General features: G+C 45.3%; 1 long non-coding RNA gene across 1 annotated transcript; it reads right to left on the bottom strand.

Moving 5' to 3' along the window:
* Positions 1-2900: 2900 nt before the first annotated feature.
* On the bottom strand, positions 2901-5523 carry LOC111924691 (uncharacterized). The gene is made up of 2 exons (XR_002861805.2): positions 5116-5523; positions 2901-4450 (listed from the first exon to the last, which is right to left on the bottom strand). It is a non-coding gene; the product is annotated as an uncharacterized LOC111924691 (long non-coding RNA).
* Between the last annotated feature and the right edge of the window lie 21461 nt (positions 5524-26984).

A 26984-nucleotide genomic window follows, 5' to 3' on the forward strand; every position in this document is an offset into this window, starting at 1 on the left:
GCAGCGGAGGAGCGGGGGCAGAGCTGCACTGCGCCGGCACTGCGCTGCATTTGAGCCGGATTTGCGCCGCATTTTGGCTGCGCTGGGCGCTGCGCCGTGCGCGGCCGCCAGGGGGAGCGGCAGTGCCGGGGGCCGGGCGGCGGCGGCGGTGAAGGAGGAGGATGAGGAGAAGGAGGAGGAGGAGGAGAAGGAGGAGGAAAAGGAGGAGGAAGATGACGAGGAGCAAAAGAAGGTGGTGGATCGCCCCGCTGCCCGCCCGGCCCCGCCTGGGGCTGCCCCGGCAGCCCTGGGGACAGGCTTTTCCGTCGGGGTTCCGACTGGGAGTCGCTTAAGGAGGGAAAAAGGAAAAATAGGGTTTCTTTTTTTCTAAAAAAAAGGCTTGGGGGTGGGAGGACATAGCTGTCTTCTAGCTCAAGGCGAGGCTGGCAGGCAGCGCTCACTGCTCCTCTCTGTGGGGAGCAGTGACTGAGGTAGCCTCGGAAATGAGGCTACCCCCAAGAAAAATTGCTGAGAGCAGGGTTTTCATTCCATTTTCAGAGCAGGAAGGAAAGCGATGAATATTAAATGTTGGTTACTTTCAGATGCTGCCACCAGAACCTCAACGCGCCTACAACAGCAGTATGACATTGGAACGGGAAATGCACATCTCTGGATGGCACAGTTCATCACCTGGGTCTTCAGACCTTCATTGCATACATTTTTTACGTGCTCCATCATCTTCATCATCACTGCTATTACTGCTATTGTAATTTAGAAGGCAGAAAGGTTCCCTGACTCTGGAAGCTTTCCAAAAAGAAAGCTCCATCTATTCCAAAGAAAGTTCCATTTCATTTCAGGCATTAAGATGTATCTTAAAAGCTATATTGAGGGATTGGTGGTGGAAAACTCACTTACATATTTATGTTTCTTTTGCTACAGAACTATAGGATGTTTATAACAGACCTTTAGCACTGATATCCAAAAAAACAAATAAAAGCAAAATGTGGGGAAATAATGCCTCAGTGCAGCGGTGGTCAGCTCATGTTTGTAATCCTGCAAACAGTTTAACTGAGTACTTCAGGTTGCTCAGGACACAAGGCATTTAAAGTACTTCCCTGCTCTCTACCTATGTGAGGGTCAGTCTCTGCTGTGCATCATCCTGGCTCACCCACGAGCAGGCAAAGACGAGCTTTCCTCAGTTCTCTGCTTGGCTCCCCTGAGATCCTGTGCAGCGCCGGGTCTTACAAGGGACATAAAAGCAAGAAGCAGTGATGAACAGAAATCGTGACAATCTGGTGCTACATGGAAAACACAAAATGTGCACATGAGTGTCTAGGTAGATGTATATATGTGAACAGGTATCTCAGAAGAAGAAATAAGAGCAGCTGTGTGGCCTGGCAGGAGCTGGCAAAAGACACGACCCCAACTCAGTGAGCTGAAGGGAAAGAACGGAGTAGCCCATGTGCTTCATCTGTCCGCTGGACATTGCAAAGATGAGTACACGGGGATGCAGAGGAGACGGGCTGCTGAAAGGACAGGAATTCTCCCCTTTTATCCCTTTGCAGAGAAGGATGATCAGTCCAATCTGCAATCCGGTTTTTGGTAGAAAAACCACTGCTGTCAGGCTGTCTGCTGAGACCAATTAGAAAGAGGACAAAGCTCTATGACCTTCAGGCAGAGAGTGTTGTTATCATTATAGTTCTTGTGGTTACTGCTGTTACTTAGTTGTTTTGCCTTATTTAGCGTTTGAGAGCATCCCCTGCCCTGGCTGGCTGTGGCCGCTGTTTGACGGATGAAGAGCAGAATTAGGCCGCGGCAGATGGCTGTGGACGGAGTCGGGACAGGAGCGGGACAGAGCCCCGGCAGGAATTCCTTCCAACCCGGCTGTTTCAGAGGGGGGGTGGGAGGGACTCGGCGGGAAGGATGCGCGGGGGGAACCCGCTCGGGGACCGCGCCGGGGCAGGGGCTGTGCGCTGCGCATCGGCCGAGGCTCAGGCCGAGCCGCTCTCCTGCCGTCCCCGCACCCCCGCCTTGCTCGCCGCTCAATCCCGTCGGGATGCTGGGTTTTCTTCAGCCGGGGAAGGTCCCGTAGCGAGGGCCACCCGGTGCCTCCGGGGCGAGTCCGCCCGAGCAGGGGCAGGCGGAGCGGCGGCCCTCGGCGGGAACGCGGCGCCTCCGCCAGCACCAGGGACAGCGCCGGCAGCAGCCCCGCCGCTCCTTTGTTCCACCGCCGGCGAGGCCCCGCGGAACAAAGACTTCCGCCGCCGGCGGCGCGGGGACCCCGGCCTCTCCCCTCCCCGCCCCCGCACCCTCCCCGCACCCTCCGGCTTGGCCCTGCCAGGGCCGCCGCCTCCAGCGGGGCAGCGTCTCCAGTGTGCCGGCCTCGCACGCCCCCGGCCCGGCGCACGTCGCTCTGCCACCGCCTCCCCGCCAGCCTCCCCCGCGCGTAAGCTGCCCCGCGCACCCTACGCCCCCGCCGCCCCCCGCTCCGCGCTCGCCAGCCGCTGCCTTGCGCCTGGCCCCGCCGCCCAGCCCCGCGCACAAAGCCCGCACGCCGGCACCGCTCTGCTCCGCTCTCCCCGCACCGTGCCCACACGCTGCTCCCCCTCCCCGCCTCTCCCTCGCAACCTCCGCGCACTCTTCTCCGCGCATCCGAGCTGCCTCTCCGCACACGGCGGTGCTGCGGTGCCCCCGCGGCACCTCGGGCACCCCCCGCCCCGCGCTCCGGCTCTGCACATGGCTCTGCCTCGGCCCGCCCGCGGCACGGACGCTGCTGCTCCGCTGCCCCCGCGCACCGCGCCGCTGCCCCGGGCTCTGCGTTCCGCGGCTTCCAGAGGAGCCCCGCAAGAGGAGGAGCCATTACCGAGCGGGCACTCCTAGCTACCGGCTGAGCGAAGCGCAAAGAACAATCCTCGCGATGATAATATTAGAAAATGTATTTATTTCCCATTAATCGACTTTACATGGTTCAGCCCAAGAAAGCGAGAGGTCGAGTCACCACTACCTTGAAAAACCACCACGGCCACCGCACCGCTCCTGTAGCCCCCCACGGCCCCGTTACCTGCTGCTGACAGCTGCCCCCGCGGGCGCCCGTCCCGTGGCAGCGGCATCTCCTTTCCACCGGGCTGAGCCAATCAGTCCACCAGTCCTAGTTAGTCTCTGTTTCCGTAGGTGAGTACAGGTTGTCGAGCTCTTTATTGCTTTGTCTCTCCTTTTTTTCTTTCTTTTTCTTTTTTTTTTTTTTTTTTTTTTTTTTTAGCTAATTGCAATTTTTTTTATTATTAACATTATTGTTATGGTATGTTCTAGCGAGATCTTTCATGCTGCTTTGAGGATCCGCTCTTGGCATTCACCGCGTGCCTTAATTGTATGACATTAAATCAAGGTCCGCTGTGAACACGGAGAGTCAGAGCCTTAGAGCACTCTCTCTCTCTCTCTCTCTCTCTCTCTCTCTCTCAGCAGAACAGCAACCGATCCCCGAAAAAACCCGGTAATTTCCCTCCGCCCTAGTCCCATTCTGGCCAGGGCTGGATATAACTCATGCTCGAGTTTTCTTACTAGCTAGTCTGTTGTTTGCAAGGCTCAGGAAGCTTTTAAATATGTATTTAATGGATTAAAAAAAAAAAAAAAAAGTTAAAATAAGCTTGTGCTTATTGCACACTTCCAGACGACTGCTTTAATTTCACCAGCGTCTTCGCGTGATTTTGAACACAGGAGTTGACTCTCCCCGACTCGACGTCTGTCATTTGGCATCCCTGGCTGAGAGGAATGACCGCGTCTTTCCGGCTGTCTCGGTCCGCCTGGGTCTACGGCTCCCCTGGAGCACGGGAGGGGGGAGCCAGCACCCCCAGAGCATCCCCGCTCCCCTCGGCCAGGGGGAGGGCGGGGGAGGGAAGAGGGGAATCTTTCGGCGATGAAAAATGAAAGGGCAGGACGTGTCATCTTTCTTTGTAAAGCAGAAAAAAATTTAACTCACTCGCACCTGCCCCTTTCCCGGGAGGGTCTGGGCAGCCCATCTGGCTTGCCTACACTGAACTGGCGAGTGAGGAAATGAGGGGTGAAGTCATTACAGTAATTAAAAAAAAAAAAAAAATAAAATTAGCCTGAGCTTTTATTATTATTATTGTTACGTTTTTTGCCATCTTTCACGGCTCAGGATCGGGACCATTCCTTTTCGGTGCCGACGGCGCGCCGGGGAGGAGTGGAGCGGCCGGGCACCTTGCATCACCCTGCGGGCTCGACCACGGCCGGAGCCCAGGAAGCGGGCAGCTGACCTCGACTGCTTCCTCGGCGCCAGGGCCCGGGAGAGAGAGAGGAGGCGAAGGGGATGTGCTGCGGCTGCACGCGGCCGGGATCCTGCGGCGAGCTGGGCTTCTCAGAGACTTTTCCCGTAGCTTGCCGGGGCATCCGGGGGCAAACTGGGAAGGCGGCTCCGGCCCCCCTCGGCACCGTAGCTCCTGCGTGCGGCCGCCTGGAAAACAGACAAAGCGAGAGCGTTAGAAATGCAGGCGGGGAGGAAAGGAAAGGCAGGCGGGGAGGGAAGGGCGCCGGGAGCCCGCACGCCGCGCGGTTGCCAATGACAAAAGGGAGAGAGGGGGGAGTCAGAGCAGGAGAAGGGCGGGGAGGGAAAGGGGAAGGGGAGGAAGCGAAGGGAAGGGGGGCCACACGGACTGACGCGAAGCTGAGGTCGGCCAGACCCGAGCCTGTGGGGCTGCTTGGTCGGCGGCCGAGGAAGGGACAAGGCGGAACGCCCATCACCGCAGCGCTAGGGTGAGCGGGCATCTGGGTCCCTGCAGCGCGGTGGGAACGGGCCAGCCGCGGGGAACCGCAGAGAGCAACCTCCCTGCCCACCGCTGCAGAATCCCCGGAGAGCAAGCACCGGGGAAAGCTTTTTTTTTTAATTATTATTATTTTATTTTTTTTTAAAAAAAAGGAAAAAGAAGAAAAGAAAATAATAAAATACAGGGATTGTGAAGGGGGTGGGGAACAGCAGTCCCCCCTTCTTTTTCGTCTTGAGGACCGTACTAGAGCAAAGAATCATAGGGAGAAATCCAAGCATCCAAATAAAAATAAGAAATAGCAACCCAGTCCAAATACCGAAAAAGAGAATCATAATCAAAAAGGAAATGGTCAAACCTGCCGAGGGCTGGCGGCTCCTCCACCCAGTCGGAGCCGCGGAGCGCAGGAGAGGAGAGCCCCTCTAGCTGCTTTCGGGGGATAGGAAGCGGTCCGGTCTCTCCCCCTCGCTTGCTGCTCCAGAATTAGGGATTAATGCCTCTCCAGCCAAACAAATAAGGCATCTGCCTTCAGTACAAGAGGATTACACGGGGTTGCTGACGTCACCAGCCAGGCAGATGTTGGCTCCCAAAGTCCTGATCATCTCCCGTGTCCTTGAAACCCGGCACAATCCCAGACCCGCGCCGCCCGGCCGGGTCCCCGCAAGGTCGAGGGGGACCTGGTCGGAGGGGACCCCGCCGAGCCTCTCTCTCCCAAAACGTCCTCACGCATCATCGGGAGAGAAAGGTGTGAAAAGCCGAGCCCGGCAGAAAGTTCAACCCTCCCCCTTCCCTCCGGGTCCTCTCCCCCCACCCCCCGCCCTCCCCCACCTCCCCAACCTCAATGTCACATGAATCTGTACAGTCATAGCGAGGAAGAGGAGCCTGATCCCCGGCTCACCCAGAGGCCACCCTCCCCGCACGGCATCCGACCCCCCTCGCTGCGGCACCGCCGCGCCCCCCGGCCCCGCGCCGCCCCAGCCTCCCGCCCGCAGCGCTCCGGAGCCCGGCCCCGGGCCGGGGGCGCGGCGGAGCCGGGCCGGGCCGAGCCGTGCCCCGCGGCTTTGTTCCCGCTGTGCCCGTCCCGGCAGGGCAGCGGCGGGGCCGGAGCGGCTCTCTGGCCGTGCGGGGACAGCCCTCTCCCCGTCCCGGAGCTGCGCGGTGTCTCTGCGGCAGGCAGGCCCCGGCGGGCGGGCGGCGAGCCCAGCAGAGCCCGGCCGAGCCGGGCCGGGCACGCAGGGAGCGCTGAGGTGGCTCAAGGCCTCCTCTCGCCCTGCGGGGCCGGCGGCAGACGCTGAAGTAGGGTTTTCCTGGCTAAAGGACTCGGCGGTCGCGTTTCTGCAATTGTTAGGTGGAGGCAGAGCGGCTGGTCGTTCCCGTAGCTCAGCCCCGAGTTTGCTGGAGCTGTAGGGTGGGTTGGAAGTGCCGCAAAGTACATCTGAAAGGGGAATCCAATTAGAAGCGCGATCAAAATAAAAAAAGAAATTTGCCTGAGAACCACGTCTGTTGCTTTTGCTGTGGCATAAAGTCCATGACTCATCATCACTACTCCCTTTGCATCAAACAATGGTTTCAATCATTTCGGTACCGCAGAAAGGCAAACTAGACGATGTGACATAACGGAGCAGGATGAAGAAGAAGAGATCGCCAGTATCTAGGCTCCTGTTGGGTTGATGTTGTTGTTGTTGTTCAAAGGAGCTGTTTTATAGCTCTGTTCCGTATTATCCTTGTCTGTCAAAGTGGCATTTAATTTTTCCAATTGTGGAACTTGGTCACTGATAAAATCAATTTAATTTACACCACTGTCATTCAGCCGATCCGAGCAGTAGATTTATTTCTGGCTCGGAGTTGAAGGGAAAAAAGCAATCGTATGCAGAACGGAGAGATCCTTTTACTTCTTTTGCGAGCAGTAAGAAGAGAAATCACTGGCATGGCATTTTAACAAAGCTTGCTCTCCTGCAGGAGAATTATAAATGTAAATTCTCAAGTCTTTTGCCTAGAATCTCGAGCAGCCACACGAGAGGGATAACAAGAGAGGCAGAGCAGCTCGGGCCCCCGGCGTTCCGTGGGGGCCGGCAGCCGCGCTGCCCCCGCTTTCCCGGGGTGACAGCGGCCAGCTCCGGCCTCTCCCGGGCCCTGTCCATGGTCCTGAGCCGCCGGCGGCAGCGGGCGCTGCACCGCCGGCCGTGCCCCTGGCCCTGCGCGCCCCTCCGCGCCAGCGCGGCCGCCGCCGCCGCGGGGCCGGGGAGCCTGCCAGCCCTCCGCGGCGGTTCCATCAACACCTCTGCTTTGTTCTTCTTGTTGTTATTAATACAAATTTTTTTTTTATTTTTTTTTTATTTTTTTAAATTCAGCTCCTTGGAAGGAGGTGGCGGTGGTGGTAGTGAGGATTTACCTTTCTTGGGCTTTATTTGTTAGCTCTCTTTTTTCAAAGAGCTTTTAATCACTGACGCCTGGGAAAACCCACATTCTAATGTAAAGTGGTTAATATCGGACAATAGTCTTTAAATCTCGGATGCTCATTTGTTTCCTGAAATGGATTAACGTGAAAGTTCAGACGCGGTTTTTAGTAACCGGTACCTACCTATGGGATGACCTGAAAAGAACTGACAACATTTCAAACTACTTTTTTTTTTTTTTTTCATTAGAAGTTTCAGCGGGAATAACTTGCACACAGTGGTTAAACATCTCCTAAAATCTCACTTTGCATATATATATATATATATATATGTATATATATATGGCCTCTTTCTGGTTCTAAAAGAAAGATCTTGCTACGTGGCTACATGCATGCGCAGAGATACACTCTCACGTACACTTACATGTATATATACATAAACTTTAAATAATTTAGTGGAAAAGTCAGGCGTCGACGTTGACAAGTCTTTTCTCAGATCACACATACACACACACACACATATACACACACACACACAATTGGCTAACGCTGCTCTTTAGCATTTAAAAGCAAGGACAGGTCTCGAAATATTATTCCTTCAGTCCCCCTCCTTTCTCTCATAACCTGCTCCCCCAAGTTGAATAACACGGGCAAAGAGCAGCTGAAATAGCCCCTACGCTGCAAGAAGCTCTGAATGCAGCAGCTTTAGAAATTGTGCACTAGCCCTGCAAAGAGAAATGTGTGGGCTCCCTAGAATGTGATGTGCTACCGGCTGGGGAAAAGGCAGAGATGAAGCCATTCACACTTCGTAGGCTGGGAGATTTCTTTCAAAAGGGCCCTGAAGTATTTAGGATTTGGGGGAAAACCCTTGTACCGGAAGAAAATGGCCTAAACACAATAGGACTCGCCATTTTCTCCTTCCAAAGCACAAAGCAGCTCCGCGGCTTCAGCACCACACAAAGAAAGCCCGGACCCTCTGAATTCTCTTACATTTTCCCCCACGATTTCAAAAGCCTTCCCCTCTCTCCGATCCGCTTTCCCAGGAGCGCTCTCACAGAAATAAAGAAAGAAAGGAGGAAAGGGAGGGGGAGAAAAAGGACTAGGCTAGGCGAGAGGGAGACAGTTTTGGTCTTAGTTTATTTTAAGCAAATCCTGTCACGGAAAAGTAGCACCATCACATGTACACTTGGGGAGTGTGTCTGGGGGTGGGGGTGTTGGGGGGAGGGGGGGGTGGCTGGAATCCCAAAAAACCAAACAGCTGGAAAGATGTTTTGCCCACCGCATTCCTTTGAGCTGGGCGGACTCAAGTTGCACTACAGAGACCCATGCAGACCACGCTGCCTGGGGATGTGTATGTACACACACGGGCGTGCAGGTTCCCGGGCCAAAAAAAAAAATAAAAAAAAATAAAAAAAAATTTCAATCCATCCAAGCCCACAAACTGATGTTGAAAGCAGCCCTCTGTCCCTCTCCCTGCCGGCACCGCGCGTTCCTCCGCACCCGCGGAGCCCCACACCCCCGGCTGCCCTGCTGTCGCACCGCGCTCTGCTCAGCCATCCGCCCCTCTCCCGCTTTCATTTTCTTATTTTAGTAAATCGGCAGAAGACTGAAAAAGGGGATGACATATTTAAGGGAAAAAAAAATTAAAAAAAAAAAAATTAAAAAAAAGAGGGAGAAAACAAAGAATCAAAACAAACCCGAGCAACCCCAACCTAAACAACAGCCTGTCACTATCGCCCTGAAATGCAACAAGAGACTTTGTACTTACAGACAGCATTAGTGAGTAATCCTCATCCCAGGGTGGTTGGGTTTGTTAAGGTTTTCTTTCCCTCTTATTTTTTTTTTTTTTTTCTTTCTTTTTTTCGCCTAGCTGTTTTTAAGTACTTTTTTTGTTCCCGTCGTCCATGGCTCGGAGTGGATTCAAGCAAAACCGGCCAGTTAGCAGGAATAAAAATAGAAGTGATTTCATTGTGTAAATGCATCAAAGACACAAGAAGCCGTGTTTCTCCTAATACTTTCTGCTTGGGAACCAGCAGCTCTCAGCTCAGGAAAGCAGGACTCTGTGTGAGTCTCCCCCTCCTCTCTCTCTCCCTTCCTCTCTCTCTCTCTGTCACACACACACATACACGAACACGAATACGCACACACACACACACACACATGCACACTTACTTTTCTTCTTCTTCTTCTTGCTTTTTTTTTTTTTTTTTTTTTTTTTCCAAAAGAGGGCAGGCCATTCCCTGAATCCCAATGAGTTAAGTCAGTCACTTTCCTTCACATGCATCACAGCCTCCTTAGAGCTGCAGGCACAAAAGAGCATTTAGCCGCCTCCAATTCGTGTAGAAGGCCTGGCCTTATTCTTTTTCATTTATTTATTTTAAAATATATTTAAATAGTGTATTTCACTTAGTATAAAAATACCATGTCCCCAACTTTGATGACCGAGCCACTAACTGTAACCTTTTAAATAAATTATTGAACTTGTACGCACACTTAGCTGGTCTGCAGGGGCTTCACAAGAAATTGATGCACAGTGTTTTTCTGCTGCACAGACCCACACCCTGCTTTCTGCAAAGGTCAGAGCTATACAATCCACAATTACTTTCCAATGAAGTCTTATATCAACAAAACCTCCTTGAAAGGATTACAGGCCTCTAAAAATAAAGCTTTATCTTTGATATACACAGCGGCGTATTCCATTTCAATCAAATATGAGGGATTGTTTCAAAAAATAACCACACACACAAATGTGTTTTTTCATGCAGGGTTACTCTTTCCAGGTGGACAGAGAAAAGCATAAACAAGGTTGTACTCGCTCCATATTTCATCACCTATTTTATATTTATTCCTTCTTTCAGTGAACGCAGGAACATCCATTCATGTATGTGTGTGTATATATATATATATGTAAAACCACATATTTGTGTATGGCGCAGTGTGGCTCGCCTGGCCATGTCAGAAAGCCGCAGGGCTGGCAGGAGCCTGTCACGAGGGAAATGAAGCACCAAAGCGACCCAGCGGTGGCCCTTGCTGCTGAGGAGCCACAGCGAGGGGAATGGCCGGTCTGCGCCGGGGCTGCTGGGCACTGCCCGGCCCAGGGCTGTCCCCATCACCCCACGCCACCGCCCGGGGTGCCCTGCAGGACACCAGGGTGCTGCGGGGTGGCCAGAGCCACCCCGACATCTCTGTCACCTCAGGAGTTCTTGGCACTTTCTTTGCATGCTTGTCATCCCCTAATTCCAGCTGCACTTGCTCAAATGGGTGGTAATCCGACTCTAGAGGAGATTAGGGAACCAGAGATAGCTGCATTTAGGATTACCAAAAGGAAATGAAGGAATCTAATCCACTCCCACCCCTTACGTTGCTGGGTTTCAATAAGACCTTATACCACCTTTTAGGATTTTAAACAAATGAATTTGCTTGGAGAAGGGGCCAGAAAGAGACCGAGCGATGGAGAGTGTGTTTTCCCATTAAATGTACTGAGTAGGAGAGGATAAAGTGAATTGCAAAAGCAGCCAGGGCCGATCTGTTTTTTTTCTGCATCCCAATATGGGTCCAAGGCTTGTAGTTTCCTCAGTGCTCTCCTCAGGTCCAGGACAGGTTTAGGAAGCCACACTGGAAAATCATGCATAAACTGCAAAATCAACCTAGTACTGATTCGAACTGCAATATGACACTCGCCCACCACATCACACACCTCAAAAGCCAAAACCCGACAGCATAATGTGAAGCCGTAAGTATGTTGTTTCCAGTCAATAAGAATTCCAGTCAATCAGTAAACCATAGAACGTGCCTATCTTCCGAGGATTGTTTCTCCTCTGTTTTGGTTGCATAAAGCAAAGCAGAAAATAACTAGGGCTTGCTACAGCGGTAAAAGTAAAGTCCTCTTGGTTTTCATAGTTTCACTTTCAACCAAAGAAATAGTATATACTTTTGTTTCCAAAGATACAGGAGGTCTGCCATGAGAGAACTGAGTTAACCTAGTACCGAGACCCAGTCCTCCTTCTGTGGAAAAACTATAAGAAGAGTAATACAGAATGAAAAACCAAACCAAATTAAAAAAAAGAATGCCAAAACCCCCAATAAACCACCACAACAAACAGAAAACCTGTGAAATTTATAGATGTTTTCTTTTTGTAATTTCTAATATACTCTTCCATTTTCCCAGACAATTTTTATATTCAAAGTGCTAGACTGACTACAGCAAACCTCTCAAAATAATATTTAATATGAATATGTTTAATTGTACTGAGCTTCTTCATATACTGATTATCCTCGGTGCTTTATCAGGGTAGTCTAAAATGCTCTTCGGTTGTAAGGAAAGAGCCTTAATATGAGGGGAAAAATGGCTAGTCATCCCTGAGTAAGATTTTGTTTTGTAGAGTGCTTGTCAGGGTCCTTTGCAATCCTGGAAGCAACGTGAATCAAAAGCCTCGGAAGAAGACTTACGTCGGCAGAGGCTCCGCATATAGCAGGCGCTAATTATTAAAGCTCATTCCCTTATTTAGGACTCTATTTTCCTTAGCAAGCCCATCATCCCGACACAGCGCAGCTCAGGATGTTTGTTCAAAGCTTATGAAAATGTAACCCAACTCATTGCTAGAAGTTGTTGCTAATTAGTTGATAATAAACTTCTCCGTCCAGGACACAAAAGTCTTTCAGAAGTGCAAGGTGTTCTTTGTGATGCCCTCACAAGGGGAATTAGCATATCAATTCGGCAGGGGAACAATACAGCAGGGCGCTTGCCTTCCCTCCCTCCCCTCCTCCCCCCACTCCCCCCTTCCCGAGGCTGATGCGGTGGGCAGGAAAGTGAAAGGCCGGGCTGGGCAGCTCGGCAGCGCCCCGGGCTGAGCCCGCCCTGCTCAGCGCACTTGTGGCCGCGTCCCGCTCCGGGCAGCAGCGACCACCGGGCAGCCCACCCCGCACCGCTGCCTCCGCCACCCCTCCTCTGTGGAGCTGACAAATGGAGATAGCCGGGGGTTTGCGAGCCCCCGCCCTGCCTCCCCCTCCCCTCGCCACCGATGAAAGGGTTTCAGCCTGAGAGCCTTTTGCAAATGGATGTTTTACAACGCCTCCCGCCCCCGCCAAGGTAATTCTGCTACCCAATATCCTTAATAAAGACTGTTGTTCCCCCTTCAGTTGTTAAAGGTTTCTCTGACAGACTGGTCTTTTCTTCCTCACCTCCAAAGGGTGGATTTCTAGACCTCCCTATTCAGGTGTAAACGCCGAGAGAAAGCAATGGTCCTGATAAAAATGTTCAGTCAGTTATAGATTCAAATAACTGAGGGAGAAGAAATCCCATTCTTAGCAGTTTAGCAGAAATTTGTCCTATTGATTGCAACATTCTTCCGCTCTTGGTGGTTATTTGTTTGTTTGTTTGTTTTTTAATGCCTAATAAATTTACAAGAAGACACAAAACCTGCAAATGCAAGGTACAACCAAGCACCCTAACCTAGCCACTTGGTGACACGTGTAAGTGGATACCTCAGAAGAATGGAAATCCATGTATAACAGGCCACAGAAAGCAATTAAACAAAACTCTGCGATCCTGAGGCCTCTGCTCCCTCTAATCGTGCTCCTACCCAGAGGCTCAACAGATGCAAGAGTTATTTATCCACATGGTTAGAGAGCAAATAAATGCCTAGGTTGGAATGACAAATGTGGTTTGGACCCTACAGGTAAATCAGAGCAAGCCTATGGAATGGCATGTGCCCTCCTTGGTGGCTGCAGATGAACTCTTTGTTTGGAGAGTGGGGAAAGGGCCAGCCTTCGAGGAGATAAAAGCTATGCTTGCCTAATCAGGGCAGAAACAAACCAAGATATTTCAATCTTCTGCTTTTATTTAATTTTTTTTTTTTTTTTTTTTTGAAAGAAGCAGCACTCTTCAGTTGGCTCCCACTCAAACAGAGACGGCTTCAATACAGTTATTTTTAGGAATAATATGATATGTAATGTGCATTAAAGCATATGCTAAGAAATAAAAGAAAAGAAACCTCAATTTTCCCCTTAAATCACTAGGGAAGCAGTACCCCAGGAAAAATGTGTTTGGTAATTAAAAAGGAAAAAAAAACCCAAACTATTTATTAAGAGAAAATGTTTGTTTTCTTAGGTTTGTATGGAAAGTCTTGAGCAATGAGAATAAAAGCTCAAATCCTAGGAGTTTTCGTGAAATTCAGTTTAGGGAAAAAAACCCAAAAACTGTTAAGGCTGGTTGTTTCCCCAAATGCAAAACATCAGGGAGGAATCTGAAGAGAGCTTTACTTTCTGTGCAAAATCTCCATTGTTGCTTGGCAAACAATGGGAGCTCTGGGCGACTGGAAGGCTGTGAGAATGAATAGGGAATCCGCAGGATGTGTGCGGGTCAGTGCTTGGGGTCTCTGTCCTAAAGCCCCTTTCTCAGCTTGCCACAATAAAGTAGCACAAGGTTTAGTCTTTCCTGGGTCACTGGCCATCTTCTATTATTCAACACTTCACAACAAAAAACACTTATTAATCAGCGCTGACCAGAGGCCCCTTTTGAAACAAGAGAAGGGGAGAAAGAGAGGGGGGAGAGACAGAGAAAAGAAGATTGAGAAACCCTGAACAGACCCTCCCAATACAAGAGCAACCATAGGCAGTTTCTCAACTGGCCAAAGAGATTTTTTTTTTTTTTTCTTTTTGCCACAACAAAGTTTCCAATCAGGTCAGAGAGGACCGGACTTTCCTCCCCTACCCCCACCCCTGTTTTCCCTCTCACTCTCTTCCCTTCTTGCTCTGAAGATGATGGAGACATTGTTTTGCAAGTAAGGATGGTTTTAGGTCAAATTGCCAAGGTCTGATCTTAGAGGTGTATCCTTGCTATTCTGGAAGATAAGGCTGTTTCTCATCTGGGCCTCAGCTCTGGAGATGGCGTAGGAGAGAAGAGGTTTGCTTGTGGGGTGCTGCTCTTGTGCTTTAAGAGCTGATGGATGAGGTGTCAGGGCAGAAGTTGTGTGAGGACTTGGTTCAAAATGGTATGAGAGGGAGTCAAATGTGCCATTTATTGACTCTGCTGAGGGCAGTCATGGGCTTGTTGTTGTTGGTCCTGATTTTCTAGCAGTATACCTTGCACAGGGCTGAACGGTGAGCTTTGGAGGGAAAAGGAACTAACAGATTTAAGATGAAAAGTTTGTATTCCTCTGTGCAAAAAAGAATTCAAAGGCAGCAGTGAAAAAGAAACTTAAGGACCTAATAATTTATACTAAGTTATAACTTAATTCGCAGGGGGAGGTGTTTGCTTGTTTGTTTGTTCTTTGTTATCTTCTGATAATTTTTTTAGGATATTTAATTATTCTTAAAGAAGTTGGTATTTCTATGTAACGAAATGTGCACAGATTGTCACACAGCACACATTATGATGTTCATGCCTCTTACCCCCCTGAAAATGATCCAAACAACTTTTTACAGAGAAGTTTTGTTTGCTGGCTAGAACTGTTTGTTAAATGGAGAACACAAATGAAAAAATGAAGTAGTTCAGACTTTGTTAACGGTACAGGTACAGATGTACCTAAGAGAACAAAGCCATTTGTACTATTTTTTTTTTAATTTAGCAAATGCATAGAGACAGCAAATATTGAATCCCCTGTGGCTTACCTGAGAAAATGAAATTGTTCTCTCAAGAAAAAATTTAGTCCACAAGAAAGGTAAAAACTTCTTTTTTGTTTTTTGTTTTTTTTTTTTTTTTGTCTGACTAAATTGTGTGTGCGTTGTGTGGTGGTGGTGGGGGGTTTGTTAATCTGAAGTCGATGTGGACGTTTTAGCTGGAGGATATAATGAAACATTATAAACCTAAGGAGAAGCTGTTCCTTAAGCCTTGTGAATATCATACTTCATAGCATGTAAACTGTGACTAGTGCACCATAGAACTCCTCACTAAATGGTTTTGTTAGTGGAAACTGGAATAAAATGTTATTTGGGGGGCAGCCTCAGTGGTGCTTTACCAGAGTTTGCATTGCAAACATCAGGCTGCAGTTCACAATTTGTTTGCAGGAAATGTGCTTTACTTAAGTAGAGTATTCTCTCTTTTTCCCTCAAATATTGTGTTACTCAGATTTTGCGGAGCTTGATGTTCCAGCAATGGAGTAATCAAGTGTTACCTAAATTATTTAAAGCCTGGGATTAAAGGCCTTAGCTCTGAGTGCTGACAAGCTTTCAAATGTAGCCTGGGAAAAGTTTTGTATCCTTTCCTGTGTGTGTACACTTTGAAAATAATTTGGAAAAGTACAGTGAATTATTCTCAAAATGTATGCACAGAGAGAATGAATAATTCTTTTACAAGTTGCTCTCCAAAGGAATGAGTGACTATTAAAAATACAGCAGCAATATATACACAATAATATTGTGGCACCTGCAGTGTTATTTTTAAGAGATCAGTTTCTTTCATGGAGCTTGTTTAAAGGACCTGTTTTATTTTAGAGCTTTGGTTTGGTCTGAAACACAGAGAATGCATTAATTTGACATATATGACCATTTAAAATGTTAAATTCCTGTATGTTTTGAGGCCTTAAAAACTTTAATTTTTTTCTTACTCTTTAGCATTCTCAGTGGCTTGAAGCTTCTATGTACTGAAAATTAATAATTTTGAAGTACAATTACCTTAAAATGTTATATATAAGATATAGAAATGCATTTTTAAACAGCTAAATTTTATTTCCACCTGTATGTGGATTTGGTGACCTATGTCTATATTTATTCGTGTTCTTCATCATAGCTTTGTTTTGTGAATGGAAGGATTGTTGTTGTTAAACAGTTGTAGACAATTTATTTCTTCTTTTAGATAGAGTACAATTTCTCTTATACAGTAATGTAAAAACAGATGCATAGGTCTGCTATATTCTGAGCTTTCATTGCATCCCTGTGATATACTTTGGATGATATTCTCTAAAACTAATATGATTCACAGAAATGAGATTTTTCTAGTTTGTCAAAAAATATAGCAATGAGAGCTACATTTTTGTAAAGGTTTCATCATTAGTAGGTTGTTCTGTGCCATCAGAAGACATATATTAGAAATGTTACTATATAATGTCAGCTTCTCTTTCCATTCTTACTAATGGCCGATTGTGTGAATAAGTCCCATTTAAATCAGTGAGACTATTCAAAGGCTGAGATCCTACTCTACATGACAAAGGGAGTGACAAAATTTGGCCCACAGAAATGAATGGGACTATTGGAAGAATGAGATGGAGCTGGGAGTGAGGAAGGATCCTCCAATCTATCTGTAGTATAAAGCACCATTTTTACACAGTGCTTTAAAAACACTGACATTTCTGCACGTATTACTTTGTAGCTTCAGCCAAGAGAGGCAAACATAAGCCGCTGGGGATGAGTAAGACATGTGAGGCTGGCAAGGATGGGAAGTGGAGAGTCTGGATTGCAGGCAGAAGTGCAGGGTAAGGTGATGGAGATCAGAAGGGAGGGGACACCAGCACCTTGTCCATGGGACATATGTGCCAGGCTGATGGGCCAGAACAGAACTGCAGAAGGGGTTAAGAGGTAAAATAAGCTTGAGGTAGCTACAATAAAGTATGCAGAAAACAGAAGGTGTGCTTACCCAAGTTCTGTGATTTTAAAAGTTTCGCATTTGCTTACATTGATATATTAAGGCACAAAGATTTTTGAAATGCTGCCTTATCTGTACAGTACATGCTGGGTTAAAAACAACTGATCTTACAGTAACTGTTCCAGGTATCTACATGAATTTGGATACTCTTGTAGTAAATTGAGCCAAATTTTAACCTGGTACAGATATAAGAATCTGACATATCCTTGAAAAGCTACACCTCTTACATTTGTTTTCACCTGTGTCACTATAGATTGATGAGGAAAAGATTTTGCATACACATCTCTTGGGTTTCGGGTCTGCAGCTTGCACATGTGTAAATACCTGTGTGTTTATTTTAGTAAGTCTTCTCCTTAATATTTAATACCAATTATGTTCATTCATTAGAAACTGTGCTGTATTTAAATATAGGCAAAAACAACATGTGATTTACCTCCTGATTTATTTGTCCACTCCAGAAATGGGAGTGTTACTATGAAGGTGTTTCTGGCAAAGACAAGGGGCAAATAATCAGTTAAACTGTGGCAGAAGCATATAATGCTTTGCTGGGTAAATGTACTTTTAATTAACTGAGAGCACAGAAAATGCAAAGCTGTGTGGGATCCCACAAAACCTGATGCACAGAGCCTCCATGCACCTTCAATCTTACCCACACCACAGATTTTCCTCCTGTTCTGCACAGCAACATTAGACATTTGTGGAGATTTTGTCCCATGTTTTAATGAAGGCATTTATTTCAAGGGCTTGTGGCACACGATGCCATTTAAGAGCAAGCTGATGACAGCCTACCTGCTGGAAGGTCTCAGCTCATTGTAGCCCAGGAGTTTGGGACCTACAATCTCAGCAGCTGATGAGCTGAAAGCCAGATGGGAGGGGCAGCAGGGAATAAAGAGTTGAAGGTATTGGTCACTTTGAAAACTGTCTCTAAACCAATTTTTTTTTTCTCTAAAGTGGATTCTGAGCGGTGAAATGCTCACCAAAAATAAGTATTACTTATCTGAAGAATTCAAAACTAATGAGTCATTCTTTCCAAGCCTTTGATTATTTTTTTAATAATACATTTAGGGCTTGTTTGCCTGTTTTTGAGCCTGAGGCCATGGTGCTTTCACACTTTTTATCTGCAAAGGCTGGAAATTTACTTTAAAAACAAGATTTGAGCTTCCCTTGCAGATATCTTGATTAGAGCAGCTGGGGCTTTATGAAACACTGGCTCATGGAAGCAAGAGAGCTAGCAGCATTAAGAAGCTAAGGAAAGGGCCTGAAATGATTGTCAAGTCTTACAGCTCAGAGAGATCAAATAACTACTCAAAAGGCTTTAAAATCCTCTGTCATTCTGTGTGTGTGTGTGTGGGTTGTTTGTGTAGGGGGGCCAGTTTGTTCACAGATCCTCAGTAAAGGACTATGGAAATGTGGGGAGAGGATGCCAGTGGGAAAAAGTTGGTTGCTCACGTGTTGGGGGTGAGTCTGTGTCTGGATGAGCATCCCAATGGAGTGCAAGGATAGAGGTAGCATCTCCATGCAGAGGCAGGAGCAGGGGTTTGTGAGGGAAGCTGCTGCTGGTTCACTTGATGTTTAGCTGATTTAGCACAGAAAATTTGATAATCTATGCAGCAAAATTCAGCTTGCTGCAGGTAAGAATTGCTTCAGCTTAGTTGTGAACATTTGAAGTCCATGCAAGGTTGAAATTGCTCAAGTATGTCTTTTGTGGCAATTTTTTTTTTTTCTTTTTAATGATAGATGTCATAGCTTTGGGAAATTGTACCAGTAGATGGCGTGCAGAAATATTCAGCACTCTTCATAGGTTTTATTGGATGAATGCAAGTTCTTATTATTGCAACTGGCTTTGGGTACAAAGACATGTAAGAAATGAGTTTAATGAGGTGGTTCCCAGCAAGAAGGGAGGATTAGGGGGAAAAAGAAACAAAAAGCCCAGTGAGATTAATTTGATCTGTTTTTCATATGTTTTCAGAAATAGCTTTTCAACTGCTGCTGCTTCTTTTTCAACACAGTCAAAACATGCACTCTTCACCAATGGTCACTTCCTCCTCACCAATGGTCACTTCCTCCCTGGGCTTCACACTGCAGTCTCCTCTTCACCAGTGCTAGCCAAAATACATGGTTAGGCTTTATCTTGGAGAAGAAAACATAGAAAGAGAAGAGCTAATTTCTTTGCATCTTCTTCAAATTTAAAAATAAAGGCAATTGCAGGAAAGATCGAAGTTTAAATACCTCACATGAAAATAGCAATGCTTTGGAAAGTTACGGGTTCATGAAATAGGGGCTGCTTTTCTTTAGTTGGTAATATTATTATTATTGCTTATCTGTTTAATCTTGTTTAAACTTCCTGCAGAACTCGAAATGGTCACTGGAAATAGAATTTTGGGGTCTTTTTATTTTGTTTTGGGTTTTTTTTCTGTAATATAGAAACCCAAAAAAGAGCTAATATAATTTATGACAGTAAGTTTTGATAGCTGCCAGTTGATACTGCTCATTTATATAGGTAAAAGTGTGAATTTACTGCCAGTATCATTTATTCCAATATGAAAAGGTTCTGAAACTGCTTCTAAATATAGATGGTCATGGTCGTGGTTGTGCATACATGAAAACAGTGTTTGATAAATGTATTTGATTGTATCAGTGACGCTCTGCCTCCTTCACTGTAGTTCTCAGAGAATGGTTTTGAGGCTGGGGGTGTTCCCCATGCGCTCCACAGGAAGAAATTAAATAATGTAGTCAAAGAAAGTGTGATATGAGTCTCAGGTGACTACAAGAAAGACTGAAGTTTGTTAGTAGTCTGATACCTGTCTAGAAACAGGGAGTCACTCATTAAATCCCCCAGTAATCAGCTTTGTTCAAGCATTTATACTGAAGAAGCACCTTCAAAGATGCAGACTTAAAAAACTTCTGAGAAACATCCTCCCTTTCTGCTCTTATCTCTTTACCATGGTTCACTGAAATACCATGAAGGCATATGAGAATTTGCTGAGATTTCTGTTACAAGGCCATGATATAATGTGCCCATGCAAAGGACAGAGAAAGGTCCATTGGAGAACGCTGTGGTGCTCTGAGGCTTTCTAGCTCTAGCACAGACTGCTGTTCATGGAGCAGTGAATAGGAAAATCTAGATCATTGCTAGGTTCTAATCTGGTGTTTTACAGAAGTGGAAGCAGGAATCTGCATACACTGGAGGTTTTTGCTTCCAGGAGAGTGAGGTGGGTGGAATTTTCTCCTTCTATAGGATCTTTGCAGTTATAACAGACTTGTCAATTAGCAAATGCCTTTTGGAAAGTTTTGCTAATATTTATAACTCATTACTCCTCTGTGTCAGTTCTGCTTGTTATTTGCACAGCTATCTTTATAAGTGGAAAGATATAAAAACAGCCTACTAAATATAAAATGAAATTTTCTGTGATGGTTTTTATTTTTTATTAGGTTTATCTATTTTATGTCTTTCTTGTCTTTCTACAGTGTTCTGTCTTAATTAGAGCTCATTTGCAGCAATCTGCATAAGTTGCCTGTTTCTCATGACAGTACTACCATTTAACCCAAAACCAATAAAACCTTTTCATCATCCTATTCCTTCTTGATTTCTTGCTTTTATATATATGATGGTGAGTCTTAGATGAGATTACAGTTTGAAGATGTAGCTTACACATAAATCACTTAATTTATACTGTGTTTCAGTACATCTAGATGGTCACATCTATTTTATTTTCTTGACAACTGAGTATTCTATGTCTACTGGCAAAATACAGTATTGTCAAGTACACTATGATGAAATGGAAATGGAATATGTTGAATACTGTTCTGTTGTATACTTTCCCTCCCCCTTCAAAGAAAAGCATGTAAGTATCCATTCTAGATGAAAGGTTAAATTACAAGATTTTAATTTTTTATTACTCACTTGCCCTTTTGGTAGTGGAATTTAGTAGGAGTTAATGATCTGAGGTTTTCAGTGTAAAGCATCATTCTGGTACTTTTTTCTTAATCTGTACTTTTTTCTTTTTTTTTAAATAATTTAAGTATTTCTGAAAACCAAATGCTTTTTCTGTCAGACCAGGAACTTTTTGTAGGACACAAAAATTGATTTTAATGACTTCAAATTATTTGAATCAATATTTAGTGGTTCAGGTTTTGGTGGTTTTTCTGGAACACAATTCTGTGGAATGAAGAATTCTGCAGAAACAAATAAACTACTAGTAATTAATGCTTTGCTGCATTTATTAACACAACAAATATTGTATTGATTTAATCCTTTTCAAGGGCCAGTATTTACAATAGGAAATAAGTTTTTGTGTTTCCATTGAGAGAGACAATGGGATCTATTGCACATCCATTAATGACTTTATTGGGTGCCTTGAGACACCTATTTGGGAAACACCAGCTAACAGTGCTCATAGTACGTGTGAAGATAAGCAGTGCTCTTAAAAAACACGTAATTTAATGAGTCTACTTAAATGGAATTTGAAATGACCTGCTTTTTAGTAATACCCAGCCAAGCCAAATTTTATTGGCCTCTCTCTCCCTTCCTTTTTAAAGGCAGTCAGTCAGCTGCTCCTGCCAAATAATAGCTACCCGGAAGTTTGTTGGACTCTGAGTAAACAACTATTTGTATATACTTTGCAGCAGAGCAGGTCTCTGTAAGCAGACCAGGGACCACTGTTAAGAACACCTGTCTTGATTTCCAGAGACCAGTTCAGAGAAGCAGCAAGCCAACAACAGCAGAAAATGCAAGGTTAGAAAATTAATACTCTGCTGTGATTTAAAATAGTTTGCAAGTATAACGATATCAGTTCCCTTGCCTTTCCAAGGACGCTCAGCTATATTGTATCAACCCCAGAGACTAACTCACCTCTAAAGTACTGGTTTCAGAGATCATAGCTCTGTTTTTCTTCTTCCATCCCTTGGGTTGATAATTTGACTTTGGACAAGAGGATTGAAATGAGTGGGTGGACTGGATAATTTCCATGAATGGTCAGGATGAGTTTTAAATTTTGTCTCCAGATTAGTCAGGCTGAAATCCACTTTATTGTCAGTGGTCCAAACCACCACTGTTACATTTAAAAGCTACAATGAAATTCTCTACAACTTTAGGAAAGATGTGAACTTTTGCCTGTATTCTTGCTATAAATTCCTGACATTACTGTACTCAAAAGTAGGGTGTTCAGTCTTCAATACCCTTCTCTGGGTTAAAAAACATCCTTGACTTTTTCCTGTAGCAAATTGATTTTCTTTCTCTCTTCTTGCCTCACTGCATAGAGTAATACCACTCTCTTGTCACATTTATTTCACCTATATAAATATTTTCTTTCAAATTATCCTCTGTCCTCCCACACATTCAATTCTATTGTTTTCTAGAATCTTATGAATACAAAGATTAATTAACTAATAATCAGAAGCTGGTTTGCAATGGAGAAGGGAGCGTTCTCTCTGCTTTAATTTAATGGAGAATGAGTAAGAGGGGTTCTAAGACCCTGGCTGGCAGGAGAAGAATTTTGTTCAGAGGTTTGCTTCTGAGATTTTATTTTCCCCTCCTCTTGGCCCATGTACGTAGTCTGACAAGGGGAAATCTTGGCAGAAGATTGAGTTGCATGGTCTACCCTCTCTACAATTTGAAGACATAGAGTGTATTACAAGACATGATTTCCACAAACTTTAGCATCCAGTGTCCTATGGGGTGCCAGGGAAGGTCAGGTCACCAGGCAGGAGAAAGACACTCTGTGAGCTATCACAGAGGAGTGTGGCTATCTGGAGGGTTTAATCTTTGGCCTCACCTATGATGTGAGCTGTAGCTTTTCCTTAACTCTGAGACCTGACAGACACCATCAGGAGGGCTGAAGCGGGCTCAATAAAGCCCAAGTGCATCTACAAACGTGTAAGAATCTGTTGCTGGTGCAGTGTGTGTGAGGTCTGTGCAAGCATCCTGCCAGCAGCGCTGGGCAGGGCGAGTCCCTCTCACATTAGGTTCAAGGTTTAGGGGCTCTTGCTAAAACAACTCACACAGCAATTGTGTGTTGACTTGTAACCTGGAAAGCTGCCCCTCATCTCAGCATTGCTATTTGCACTGTTTTCTCTACTAGTAATTAAGATTGGCCAGCCTGCTGTTTGCCCCGATGATGCACAAAGGCAAGGCACTGCAAAGATTATGTATAAAAGCTACATGCATTGGAGGCATTAGATCTGGCCTAAGATGCAGGTTTGCCAGAATAAGGCTTTGCTTCTTGTTTAGGATGATGTCTGCTCTAACAGCAACATTAGAAACAAGCTTGAAAACTTCAAGTGATAATATTTACTTAGTCAAAGATACATTATGGAATATGTAAATGGACAGCGATAAAATACACAGTCCTCTTCCCCAAAACCTCTAATTTTCTTGTAAATTTATGCAATTTTTTTTTTGTTAAAGACTTGTTAAAATTTAAAGTAAATCGTTGAAGTTGAAGAAATCGTATCTCTTCTTTATTAAAGGAGCAGACAAATTTTGGGCCAGTGAAGAAGGAACTTTCCTCAGTTTCACTTGTGCAGTCATGCTGTTAAGAGTAATCACAAGTATTGATCTATAGACAGACCATTGTATTAATGACATAGACAAAGGGATCGAGTGCACTCAGTAAATTTGCAGGTGACACCCAGCTGAGTGGTGCTGCTGACACATCTGAAGGACAGGATGCCATCCAGAGGGACCTGGACAAGCTCTAGAAATGGCCACGTGGGAATCTCATGAGGTTTAACAAGGCCAAGGTGAGGTGCTGCACCTGGACTGGTGTCAGTCCAGGCTGGGGGATGAACAGATGGAGAGCAGCCCTACAGGGAAGGGCTTGGTGGTGCTGGTGGATGAGAGGTTGGACATGACCCGGCAACGTGCACTCACAGAAAGCCAGTCCTATCCTGGGCTAGATCAAAAGCAGCGTGGTCACCAGGGACAGAGAGGGGATTCTGCTTCACTCCTCTGCTCTGCTTTGGCGAGACCCCACCTGGAACATTGCATCCAGCTCTGGGGTCCCCAGCACAGGAAGGACATCAATGTGTTGGAGCAAATTTGGAGGAGGCTGCCAAGTTAATGAGGAAGGTGCAACACCTCTCCTAGGTGGAAAGGCTCAGGAAATTGGGATTGTTCTGCCTGGAAAAGAGAAGGCTTCGGGGTGACCATCCAGTATCCAAAGGGAGCCTATAAGAAAGAGAGAAAGAGACAATTTACGTGGCTAGATAGTGACAAGGACAAGAGAGAATGGATTCAAACTTAAAGAGTGTAGGTTTAGATTAGGTATTAGGAAGAAATTCTTTAATGTAAGGGTGCTGAGGTATTGGAATCGGTTGCCCAGAAAAGTTGTGGATGCACCATACCTGGAAGTATTCAAGGCCAGGCTGGGGCTCTGAGCAGTCTGTTCTAGTGGAAGACCTATGTTCTGCCCATGGCAGTGGGGTTGGAACAAGACAATCTTTAAGGTCTGTCCCAGTCTGTGTCATCCCATGATTCTGTGATATAAATAGCTGTTCAAATACAAAGAAACAAAAGGGGAGAATTTTTACTTATGTCAACTCTGTCTTTCCTGAAGATGAACATATTAGTTAAAAGGATAGATTTGTCCTTATGTCCTTATTTGTCCTACTTATGGTGGGATGTTTCTAGGTCTGATTCTGTCTTACTTAAAATCCCTTTGATATTGCATTGGCAGGTCCATTCAGCATCTCTCCAAAGCAGTGTGAATGTGTGCCAGATGCTAATATTTTTATGAGAGGAAACCACTGTAGACCATAAACCCCGTGAGAGAGATTTTTTTCTCCTTTCTCTGAGGTCCCTATCCCAACTATACTTCATTATGACATAAATAATAATTTCATTAATTTAAATGGGAAATAGTTTCTCAAAAGGGGAAAGTGAAAGAGACATTATCAGAAGAGGAAATGAAGGTCCACCTTGATGCTAAAAAGACTGCTTTTTGAATGTCCTGCAATTGTGTATCCCCATATGATACCTTTGGTAAATGTGTTAACTTTATTTTGTACAAGAAATCATACTGACTTCAAATGGCAGTTAATAGTGTGAATAGTCCCTATAATGTTTTTAACACCTGGTCTGTTTTAAGACAAGCTTTACTTATAATTTATGTTACAATATTAGGAACTCTATAGGAAACATTATTTTTTGTATGATCCAGGTGACTGCTAATTCCTGCATTCTGCAATAATAATATTTTTAATTTCATCGTGGTCATACTAAATCATGAAGGGGACATTGATAACCCAGATATGGCAGCTTGGTATGACTGAAGATAATGAACATGATGATGTCAAAAGGATCAAGGCTCCATCATGTCCAGTGGTAGGTCACAAAAGGAAACCAAGCAGAGACAACTCTCACACCTAAAGGACTGCCTGCTGTTAGCTGTGGGAGGAAGTTGAGGTTTAAAGCGACACACACTGAATTGATAAGTAAAGTGTTATTGACTAATTGAGATTAATCCCAGGTTCTGATCAACAGGATTGTTTTTATTGTGGTCAGCTTATACACCCCCAGTAAGCATCGTGCTGCTTGGTTATTGTAATGGCCTGACATCTATCTGGGTGCTGCTGTACGAGGTTATTACTGACTGAGGAAATGGTGGTGACTGGAAGCTGTGGCCGTCTGGGGTTTTCTAGGAATGGTCAAACTCATGGTCTAAGGTTGAATAAAGGAATTTGCCATCTTCTCTCTGAGTGTGGGAAATAAAAAGTAGGGTATGCCATGCTTGCAGGTGGAGAGAAATGAGATACTGAATGAGGGGCATTCATGGAAATAACTACAGTATGAGAATACAGGTTTTAAACATATGCCCAGAGCAGTTGTAGTAGCCTAAAACCATGAGACAGCATGAGAACCACCTATATTCCTGAATTTCTGCTTGAGTGCTTCATGGGTCAACTTGCATTAAAAATGGTACACTTTCATACAAAGGATGTTAGTATGACTTTGTGTTGGAAACTCACAGAAGACAGTGCAGGAATCTCACCCTAAATCCCTGTATTCATCTTGCAGGATGGAACCCTTCTCTCAGACAGTGAGAGCCCCAGAAGAAGCTGAATGGACATATGTGGGTTTTATTAGCCGTATAAATCCAGATATCAACTCTGTAGATTAAATTATCTCTGTCATATCACTAGCCATTCTCAGTAGAGTGAGCCTCCCTCAGTGCAGCACCCTGCTCTGAAGGAGGCTCCCATTCAAACCTGGATAGCAGAGCCCAAGATGAGTTCCAGTAATGATTTTGTTAACAGGGTACACCAGAAGCCTTGTATTAATATTCTGTCTACTTCTGCTCCTGTAACCCCTCCTTATAGGGGTCATCCTTTAAGTCATGGTGTCACACAGGGAGCTCAAACTAAGCTGCACCAGGAAGTGGCTGTTGGTCAAAGTATGGCATGAGAGTAAGTGGTGCATCCTTGTTGCCTTTTCTACGGATCCTCTAAAGCAATACCTCTGAGAGATTTAATTTTTTTCCCTTTTAAGTGGGATTTAGCATAGTCCTAAAGATGAAAATTCATCTGTCAGTGTAGTTTTTCCATTTACTTTCTTTTAAATTTTTAATCTGTTATCCAGCTATTGCACTTTTCCTAGACTCATTCTTGACTCTTGAAAGTCCACAACTTTCTGAGTGCATGAGTTCTCCATGTGTTTATCCATTCAAAGGTATTGCAGAGCTTCCAACAAATGCAGTGAATTCAGGGAACAACATGCTAAATTTGGGACCAGTCTCAGCACAAGAGCATAATAACTCTTTTATGCAACTGCTGAAAACATAAGTAACAGGGTAAGACCCACTTTCTGGTGAGCTGGGGCAGAGCTTTGAGCCCAAGGGCGCTGTGCTGGTAGGTAGGAGAGGAAAGTGTGTATAAAAGCTTCCTATTTCTCAACAGGGTGCCTGGAACTGGCACCAGAATTAAAAGCAGATTATTACTCTTGCAGGTCTCTTCCTGGAATTTCTCTGTTGTTCAAATTTGTCCCCTAACTGAAATAATTTTGAGAGCTCTACTGAATCCAGCATGGATGAAAAAATAGTTTTGGCATATGGATTGTGTGCTGAAGAAAATTCCCCTGCTCGTGCACCTGAATAATTGGCATATCCTGCTCCAAGGAGAACCAATCAATGGAGCAGAGTAACATTACAGCACAAGCTGCTTTTGCTGGGAGGAGTGGGAAAGGAGTGGTGTGATAAAGAGATTGATTGAAGGCTGAAGCTCTTGGACTTTAGCTGCTAGATAGATCTTGATTCAC

This window comes from Cyanistes caeruleus, chromosome 1, assembly GCF_971803275.1.
Source record: "Cyanistes caeruleus chromosome 1, bCyaCae1.hap1.1, whole genome shotgun sequence".
NCBI classification, from domain to species: Eukaryota; Metazoa; Chordata; class Aves; order Passeriformes; family Paridae; genus Cyanistes; species Cyanistes caeruleus.